Here is a 10,724-nt window from a genome sequence, read left to right as displayed (position 1 = left end):
CCCATAGATGTCTGGGTGAGTCCAAACTGGGACCAGAGACTCTGGGGGAGGGAGTGCCAGCCCAAAGCCAGGAGAGAAAGTGCCCAGAAACTTGGCGCCAAGCCTGCAGAGAGCCCTGAGACAGGTGGTGGCACAGACCGTGCAGGGACCCTCGCAGGAGGCTCATGTAGCCGGGCAGAGAGCCGAGGAGAACAGCAGAAGAGACTGAAATGCTCATAGCGTGATATCTGGAGAAGGGAGATCTCGGCCTAGGACTGAGAGTCGCTGGGCACAGGGAGAGAAATTCGTTCCCCTCAGCAGGCAACTCGCCAACCTCAGGAGGAGCCAGGGAAAAACTGGCTCCCCAAGCCCTCCACTCCATCCTGGCCAGAAAACTGCCCACCTGCCGGAATTTAATTTAACTGGTAGCAGCATTAAAGTGTGTGGACTAGGATTTAGAAACCTGGTGGACCTAAAAACCCAAAACAATTTGACCTGCTCTTGGCACGGGGAAGTTGGACTCAAGAGAGTGGCTGGCAATGCATAGTCTGAGGGGGGCTTGGGGCGCCACCATTCTTCTTCCCACAACTACCTAAGTGAGACCCTTAGACCCCTGTCCCCTGAGACAAAAACTACCTACATCAAACAACACCCATAGTCACTGGAAGGTTGTTTTGTTTTTGCTTGTTATTTTTATGATTTTTATATTTTTCTTTACTTATTATTTTTTTCAAAAATTTTCCTTGTTTTCTCTTTTCTATTTTAATATTTCCTTCTTTTCTCCCTTTCCCTCCTGGAGTGTGGGAAAGACCAACATTTATTCCCTGTGTGCTTAATTCAACTCTTACCATACAGATAGTTTTTCCTTTATCTCATTCTTATCTCACCCCTCTGAAGGATTAATACTCTCAGACTGTCCTTTATCTCTGCCTGTCACTGTCCCCCTGCCTTCTTTTTTTTCCATTCCTGTCCACTCTTTTCTTTCCTGTTCCTTTTTTCTTTCCCATTTTGGTTTGCTTGTTTAGTTGTACTGTCAGTGTGTTTGCATGCTTGTGTTCCCTGTGTGTTTGTCTGTCTGTTTTCCTTTTCAGGGCTACCTCAAGAAACAAGCCAAAGCACACATAGTGGAAAGCCCCATATAGTACTGAGTAGGGAAATACATTAATCAGAGTCATAACAAGAGAAACCTAGAGGCACCATTAAAAGAACATCTCATGAAACGACAGGCGCTGGACAGTCAAAGAGCCTCCTTTAATAGAGCAATACTCACAGGCACACAGTGCAGAACGAACTTTTAAAACTGACAGGAGACAGAAAGCTAGCCAAAATGATGAAAAGAAAGATCTCTTCTCTAATGAAATTCCAGGAAGAAATCACAGCTACAGAACTGCCCAAAATAGGCACAAGCAACATAAGTGTAAGAGAATTTAGAATGATTGTCATTAAATTAATGGCAGGGACTGAGAAAAGCAAGGAGCCATCAGAGAAGCTGTTCATACAAAGACTAGCGAACTTCAAAAGGCTATAAATGAGGTGAATAATAAAATGGAGGTGGCAACTCCACGGATTGAAGAAGCTGAGGAGAGAATAGGTGAATAGGAAGTCACAGTTATAGCAAAAGACAAAGCTGAGAAGTAGAGAGAAATTGACACATGAGCATGAAAGGAGACTCAAGACCTGAGTAATATAATCAAATGGAAAAATATCTGTATCATAGGAGATCCTGAAGATGAAGAAAGAGAAAAAGGTCCTGATGGGTACTTGATCAAGTTATAGACGAAAATTTCCCCAATCTGGGGAAAGAGAAAGACATTGAAATTTAAGAGGCATAAGAAACTCCTCTAAGACAGAACCTGAACTGACCTACGTCACAACATATCATAGTGAAACTGGCAAAATGTAAAGATAAAGAGAGAATTCTGAAATCAGTTAAGGATAAAAGGGCCCTACAATAAAAAGAGAAACTTATCAGAGTAGTTACAGACCCATCTACTGAATCTTGGAAGGCCAGAAAGGAATGGCAGGAAATCTTCAATGGGATGAGCAGGAAAAATATGCAGCCAAGAATTCTTTATCCAGCAAGCCTGTCCTTCAACTAGAAAGAGAGACAAAGGTGTTCCCAAATACAGAGAAGTTGATAGAATTCACCACCAAGAAACCAGCCCTACAAGAAATCCTAAGAGGGACGCTATGAGAGAAAGGTAGCAAGGACTATAAGACACGAGAGACATCAATACAAACATGAACTAAACAGAGAACACAATATATCTAAACACATATTTTTCAGTAATAACACTGAATGAAAATGGTCTGAATGCTCCAATCAAAATGGTAGCAAACTAAATCAAAAACCAAAAACCATCTATTTGCTTTCTAAAGGAGACTCATCTTAGACCTGAAGACACCTTCAGATTTAGAGAAAGGGGATGAGAAATATCTACCATGCGACTGGATGACAAAAGAAAGCAGTAGTAGCCATACTTATATCGGAAAACTGGACTTCAAAGCAAAGGCAGTAACAAAAGATGAAGAAGGACATTATATAATAATTATGGGGTCTCTACATCAGAAAGAGCTAACAATTATAAACATCGATGCACCAAATTCAGGTGCACCCAAATACATAAAACAACTAATCTCAAACAGAAACAATCCTATTGATGAGAATGTGCTAATTGCAGGGGACTTTAATACTCCATTTAGAACAATGGATAAGTCAATCAGACAGAAAATCAGTAAAGAAAAAATAGACCTGAACGGCACACTGGAACAGATGCAATTAATAGATATATCTAGAACTCTGCATCCTCAAGCTAGGGAATTTATTTTCTTCTACAGTGCTCATGGCACAAACTCCAAAACTGATCACATACTGGGTCATAAAACAGCCCTCCATAAATGCAAATGAATTGAGATCATACCATGCACACTTCCAGATCACAATGCTATGAAACTTGAAAGCAACCACAGGAAAAAGTCTGGAAAACCTTTGACAATGTGGAGACTAAAAACCACCCTACTAAAGAATGATTGGGCTAACGAGGCAAGAGAGGAAATTAAAAAATATATGGAAACAAATAAAAAGGATACTGCAACAATCCAAACTCTGCGATGCAGCAAAGGCAGTCCTAAGAGGAAAGTTTATTGCAATCCAGGCCTATTTCAACAAACTAGAAAAAGTGCAAACTCAAAATCTAATACAGCACCAAAGGAAACTAGAAAGGGAGCAGCAAGGGCACCCCAAACCCAGCAGAAGAAGAGAAATAATAAACGTCAGGGCAGAAATAAACAATGTAGAATTCACAAAAACAATCGAGGAGATCAGTGAAATCTAGAGTTGGTTTTTTCAAAAAACAAATAAAATTGATAATCCTCTAGCCCAGCTTCTCAGAAAGAAAAGAGACTACACCCAAATAGACAAAATCATGAATGAAAATGGATCTATTACAACCTACCCCTCGAAATACAAGCAATCATCACAGATTACTGTGAAAAATTATATGCCAACAAACTGGAATAGCTAGAAGAAATGGACAAATTCATAAACGTACATGCACTACCAAAATTCAAAAGGGAAGAGAGAAAATCTGAACAGACTCAAAACCAGTGAAGAAATCAAATCAGTTTTCAAAAACCTCCGAAGGAATAAAAGTGCAGGGCCAATTGGATTCCCAGGGGAATTCTACCAGACATTTAAAGCAGAGTTAACACCCATCCTTCTCAAGTTATTCCAAAAAACAGAAATGGAAGGAAGACTTCAGGACTCATTCTATGAAGCAAATACCACTTTGATTCCTTTTTTAAAATGTTTTATTTATTTTGATACAAAGAGAGACAGAGCATGTGAGGGGGAGGGGCAGAGAGAGAGAAGGAAACACAGAACCGGAAGCAGGCTCCAGGCTCTGAGCTAGCTGTCAGCACAGAGCCTGATGCGGGGCTCGAACCCACAAACATGAGATCTGACCTGAGCCAAAGTCAGAGGCTCAACCAACTGAGCCACCCAGGAACCCCACCACTTTGATTCCTAAACCAGACCGAAACTCAACAAAAAAAGAGAACTATGGGCCAATACCTTTAATGAAGACAGATGTAAAAATACTCAACAAGATTCTAGCAAATCAAATTCAACAGCATATAAAAAGAATTATCCATCATGAACAAGTGGGATTATTTTCAGGGTTAAAGGGCTGGTTCAATATTCCCAAATCCATCAATGTGATACATCACATTAACAAAAGAAAAGATAAAAACCATAGGATCCTGTCGATAGGTGCAGAAAAAGCATTTGACAAAATAAAGCATCCCTTCTTAGTAAAACCCTTGAGAAAGTCAGGATAGAAGGAACTTACCTAAACGTTAGTAAAGCAATTTATGAAAAGCCTACAGCTAATATCATCCTCAATGGGGAAAAACTGAGATAAGGAAGATGACAGGGATGACCACTCTCACCACTGAACAAATTAGGAGACTACAGATGCAGGCGACGGTGTGGAGAAACAGGCATCCTACTGCACTGTTGGTAAGAATGTAAACTGGCACAGCCTCTTTGGAAAACAGTGTAGAGGTTCCTCAAAAAAAAAAAAAACATAGAACTCCCCTATGACCCAGTACTAGCACTGCTAGGGTATACCCAAGGTTTACAGGAGTGCTGATGCATAGGGGTACATGTACCCCAATGTGCATGACAGCACTTTCAACAATAGCCAAATCATGGAAAGAGACTTGGTGTCCATCAACTGATGAATGGATCCAGAAGATGTGGTTTAAATATACAATGGATACTACATGAAAATGAGGAAGAATAATGTCTGTGCATTTGCAGCAACATGGAGGACCTCGAAGGTGTTGCTAAGTGAAATAAGTCAAGCAGAGAAAAACAGATACCATATGTTTTCACTCAAAAATGTAAGAGGAGAAACTTTCAAAGGACTATGGGGGAGGGGGAAAGGGAAATGGTTGGAGAGAGGGAGGGAGGCAAACCATGAGGGACTCATGAATACTGAGAAAAAACAGAGGCCTGATGGCAGAAGGGAGTTGGGAAGAGGGTAATGGGCATGAAGTAGGGCACTTGTGGGGATGAGCACTCGGTGTTACATGAAAACCAACTTGACAATAAACTATACAACAAAAAATATAAATTTTTATTTTAAAATGTAAAAAAAAAAGAAGAACAACAGCAAAAAGAGCTGTGATTCTGCACACCAGAATGTTAATATATGCAAAAGAAATAACAAAAGTATATAATTTACAATGGCACAGGATAATTTTGGATTAACCTTCCAAAAGCATGTAAAATACATTATAGTGCAAATGACCTATGTTGATGAAAGACAAGTAAAAATACGCATGTGTCTACAAATATAACTGTGTTCACAGATTATAATTATTCATACTGTGACAGCGCCATCTACACAAACAGACCTAGCAGTGTCTACCCTACAGTGTCCTTCACTTTTAAAAAATCAAATCTAAGTCTGGAGTTTGATATATAGTCAAAGGATATGCAAATAGGGCCCTTTCTGTGCTGATTAAACCAGCCCAGCCACGACCCTACAGCTGGGAGAGGAGCCCCAGCCCCGGAGTCCCAGGTGTTCCATTCTGTGATCAGGACAGAACACAGACATCTCACTATGGAGTTTGTGCGTGGCTGGGTTTTCCTTGTTGCTCTTTTAAAAGGTAATTCCTGGTGAATGTGAGACACTGAGTATGTGAGTGGATATGAGTGAGAAGCAGTGGATGTGTGACCGTTTCCTGATCAGGATGTCTTGTGTCTGCAGGTGTCCAGTGTGAAGTGCAGCTGGTGGAGTCTGGGGGAGGCCTGGCGAAGCCTGGGGGCTCCCTGAGACTCTCTTGTGCAGCCTCTGGATTTGACTTCAGTTGCTATGCCATGCACTGGATCTGCCAGGCTCCAGAAAAGGGCTGGAGTGGTTTTCATGGTTTTTGATGATGGAAGTAGCACAGGTTACGTAGACTCCCTGAAGGGCCGATTCACCATCTCCAGGGACAACACCAAGAACACGCTCTCTCTGCAGATGGACAACCTGAGAGTCGAGGACACAGCCATGTATTTCTGTGCGACAGATACAGTGAGGGGACATCAGTGTGAGCCCAGACACAACCCTCCCTGTAGAAAGGGATCAGTACCACCAGAAGGCATACACTCTGCACAATTCTGGTTTGTATTCCCTGGAGCAGGTGCAGATGGAGGTTACAGGAAGGTTTCCTGTCAGGGTCTGGAGCTTCCTTTACACACAGCAGATTCCCCCAGGGAGCCTCTTTGGACACATGATTCTATTCTTACCTATTTACTGTGTATTAGAAAGCTTGTTGTTATAGGAAATCTATGCTAACATGCACAAAAGATACAGTTGATCACACTTGCTTACTCCTGTTGCTAAATAGAAATGAATTACAGATATTTTGAGGCAAAACAGCTGAACCTTTACAAAAGTCCTAGATGCACTGACCATGCAGCTAGGACCACAATATCCCACAGATCCTCACTATCCTCACCAGGCTCTTATCCCAAACAAACTTGACACTCCCTTCATGGCACTTTGCTACTCAGGACTTTTAATGTATAGCAGCTTTATTCAATTACTCTAAACTAGAAATAAATCATCTGTTCCTGAGGAACAGAACCCTAAGCACATTGGTTTACAAGATTAAATAGGTTGAGAAGTCCCATGATCTACTATCACAAGCTGGAGACCCAGGAAAACCAGTGGTGTCATTCTCATCTCATTCTGAACTAGTTTCTAGTCTGACAACATGGGGACTTGATGATGCAACTTGAGCTGGCAGCAAGATAGCAAAGAAGTACACCTCTGCCTTTCAGCAATTATCAACTGAGAATTAAAAGCCACAACTTTCTGTTCTCCAAGAATGGAGGTGCGTGCACAGACCCCCTTTTTTAAAAAAATAGTTTATTGTCAAATTTGTTTCCATATAACACCCAGCGCTCTTCCCCACAAGTGCCCTCCTCCATCACCACCACCTCTTTTCCTCCTTCCCCTTTCCCTTCAACCCTCAGTTCATTTTTAGTATTCAACAGTCTCTCAGGGTTTGCGTCTCCCTCTCCGCAACTCTCTTCCCCTCCCCATGTTCCTCCATTAGGTTTCTCCTGTTCTCCTGTTAGATCTATGAGTGCAAACGTATGGTATCTGTTTTCTCTGCCTGACTTCTTTCGCTTAGCATGACACCCTCGAGGTCCATCCACTTTGCTACAAATGGTCAGATTTCATTCTATCTCATTGCCATGTAATACTCCATTGTATATATATACACCACATATTCTTTTTTTTTAAATTTTTAAATGTTTATTTTTTTTCCATAATATTTTATTGTCAAACTGTTTTCCATACAACACCCAGTGCTCTTCCCCTCAAGTGCCCTCCACCATCACCACCACCTGTCTTCCCCCCTCCCCCTCCCCCCAACCCTCAGTTCATTCTCAGCATTCAATAGTCTCTCAAGTTCTGCACACCACATATTCTTGATCGCACAAACCATTTTTGATAACAGCCCCCATGGATGCCTCATTGAGTGCAAATTGGGACCAGAGACTCTGAGGGAAAGAGCACCAGCCCAAAGCAGAGCCGGGAGAGAAAGCACCCAGAAACTTGGCGCCAGGCTTGCAGAGAGCCCTGAGTCCAGAGGTGGCACAGAACTGTGCAGGGACACACTAGGGATGGCCGTGTTGCCTGGCGGAGAGTCGAGGAGAAGAGAAGGGGAGACTGAAACACTCATAGCATGATCTCTGGAGAGGGGAGACCTCAGCCTGGGACTGAGAGATGCTGGGCACATGGAGAGAAATCCATCGCCCTCGGCAGGCTTGTTCTCTTTTGGGCTCGGCAGCTCGTTAAGTTCAGTTGGAGCCATGGAAAAACTGGCTCCCCAATCCCCCTACTCAATCCTGGCCAGAAAGCCCCCTGCCTGCGGGAGATCATTTTAACTGTGGTGGCACCGTTAAAGTGCCTGGATGAGGATTTAGAAACCTGGCAGAACTTAAAAAAACCGAAACAATTTGACCCACCCATGGCACAGGGAAGTTGGTCTCAGGAGAGTGGCTGGCAATGCATGGTCTGAACAGGCTTGGGGCGCCGCCATTTCTCAGCCCACGTACACTAAGGAGGGGCCTAAGAGAGCAGCCCCTGAGACCTGAACTACCCACATCAAACTAGGCCAATTCATGCTGGAGAGCTGCCTTGTTTTGCTTATTATTTTTATTACTATTAATTTTTCTATTCTTATTATTTTTATGTTTCAAAATTTCTCCTTGTTTTCCCTTTAATATTTTACTATTTCCTTCTTTTCCCCTTTTCCTCCTTGGAGTCTGGGAAAGACCAACATTTATGCACTGCAGTGCTTAGATCAACTCTTACCACCCAGATATTTTTTCCTTTATCTCATTCTTATAACTCCCTTCACAGGTTTTATGCTCTCAGACTGTCCATTATCACTGGCTGTCACTGTCCCCCACCTTTTTTGTTCCATTCCTGTCCGCTCTTTTCTTTCCTGTTCATTTTTTTCTTTCCCGATTTGGATTGTCTGTTTACTTGATTTGTGTGTGTGTGTGTGTGTGTGTGTGTGTGTGTGTGTGTGTGTGTGTGTGTTTGCCTGCTTGTGTTCCCTGTGTGTTTGTCTGTCTGTTTTCCTATTCAAGGCTACCTCAAGAAACAAGCCAAAGAACACATAGTGGAAAGTCCCAAATATCACTGAGTAGGGAAATAAATTAAACAGAGGCATAACAAGAGAAACCTAGAGACACCGTTAAAAGAACATCTCCTGAAACGACAGACCCTGGACATTCACAGAGCCTCCTTTAGTAGAGCAATACTAACAGGCACACAGTGCAGAACGAGTTTTAATACTGACAGGAGACACAAAACTAGCCGAAATGATGAAAAGAAAGAACTCTCCTTTTAAATATTTCCAGGAAGAAATCATAGCTACAGAACTGCTCAAAATAGACACAAGCAACATAACTAAACAAGAATTTAGAATGATAGTCATAAAAATAACTGCAGGGCTTGAAAACAGCATAGAAGCCATCAGAGAAGCTATTGATAGGAAGACTAGCGACCTTCAAAAGGCTGTAAATGAGGTGAATAATAAAATGTAGGTTGCCACTTCACGGATAGAAGAAGCAGAGAGGAGAATAGGTTAATTAGAAGACACAGTTATAGAAAAAGAGTAAGCCAAAGAAAAGAGATTTCTCTCTTGATACAAGAGCACTAAAGGAGAATTCAAGACCTGAGTGATACAATCAAATGGAACATTATCCGTATCATAGGAGTTTCTGAAGAGGAATAAAGAGGAAAAGGTCCTGAAGGGGTGCTTGATCAAATTATATTAAAAAAAATTACTACAACCTGGGGATAGATAAAGACATTGAAATTCAAGAGGCATATCGAACTCCCCTAAGACGTAACCTGAATTGACCTTCATCACGATATATCATGATGAAACTGGTAAAATATAAAGATAAAGAGAGAATTCTGAAAGCAGCTAGGGATAGAAGGGCCCTAACATACAAAGGGAAGCCTACTAGAGTGGTTAAAGACCTATCTACTGAAACTTGGCAGGCCAGAAAGGAATGGCAGGAAATCATCAATGGGATGAACCGGAAAAATATGCTGCCAAGAATTCTTTATCCAGCGATACTGTCATTCAAAATATAAGGAGAAATAAAGGTTTTCTGTAGTAAACAAAAGTTGAGAGAATTCATCACCACCAAACCAGCCCTACAAGAAATCCTAAGAGGGACTCTATGAGAGAAATGTAGCAAGGAATACAAGACATCAGAGACATCAATACAAACATGAACTCTATAGAGAACACAATGAATCTAAACCCAAAATTTTCAATAATAACACTGAATGTAAATGGACTGAATGCTCCAATCAAACGACACAGGGTAGCAGAATGGATCAAAAACCAAAATCCATCTATTTGCTGTCTCCAGGAGACTCAACTTAGACTTGATGACACCTTCATATTGAAAGTAAGGGTATGGAGAAATATCTACCATGTGATGGGACCCCAAAAGAAAGCTAGAGTAATCATACTTATATCGGACAAACTGGACTTCAAAGTAAAGGCAGTAACAAGAGATGAAGAAGGATATTATATAATAAATACAGGGTCTCTACCTCAGGAAGAGCTCACAATTATAAACATCTATGCATCAAATTTGGGAGCAGCCAAATACATTAAACTACTAATCACAAACAGAAACAATCTTATTGATAAGAATGTGCTAATTACAAGGGAGTTTAATACTCAACTTACAGCAATGGATAGGTCAACCAGACAGAAAATCTCTAAAGAAAAAATGGAAAGGAATCGCACACTGGAACAAATGGAATTGATAGATATATTTAGAACTCTGCATCCTGAAGCCAGAAAATTCACTTTCTTCTCGAGTGCACATGGCACATTCTCCAAGATTGATCACATACTGGGTGATTAAACATCCCTTCATAAATATAAACAAACTGAGATCATACCTTGCACACTTTCAGATGACAAGGCTGTGAAACTTGAAATCAATCACAGAACAAAGACTGAAAAACCTCCAAAAATGTGGAGGTTAAGTACAACCCTACTAAGGAATGATTTGGCCAATCACGAAATTAGATAGAAAATTCAAAAATATATGGAAACAAGTGAAAAAGAAAATACAAGAATCCAAAATCTCTGGGACGCAGCCAAAGCAATCCTAAGAGAAAAGTTTATTGCAA

General features: G+C 41.2%; 1 pseudogene; it reads left to right on the top strand.

Annotated features, from left to right (window-relative positions):
* Positions 1-5,549: 5,549 nt before the first annotated feature.
* On the top strand, positions 5,550-8,067 carry LOC115291342 (annotated as a pseudogene).
* The last annotated feature ends 2,657 nt before the right edge of the window (positions 8,068-10,724 follow it).

This window comes from Suricata suricatta, chromosome 5, assembly GCF_006229205.1.
Source record: "Suricata suricatta isolate VVHF042 chromosome 5, meerkat_22Aug2017_6uvM2_HiC, whole genome shotgun sequence".
Classification (NCBI taxonomy): Eukaryota; Metazoa; Chordata; class Mammalia; order Carnivora; family Herpestidae; genus Suricata; species Suricata suricatta.
This window is presented reverse-complemented; position numbering and strand designations above follow the sequence as displayed.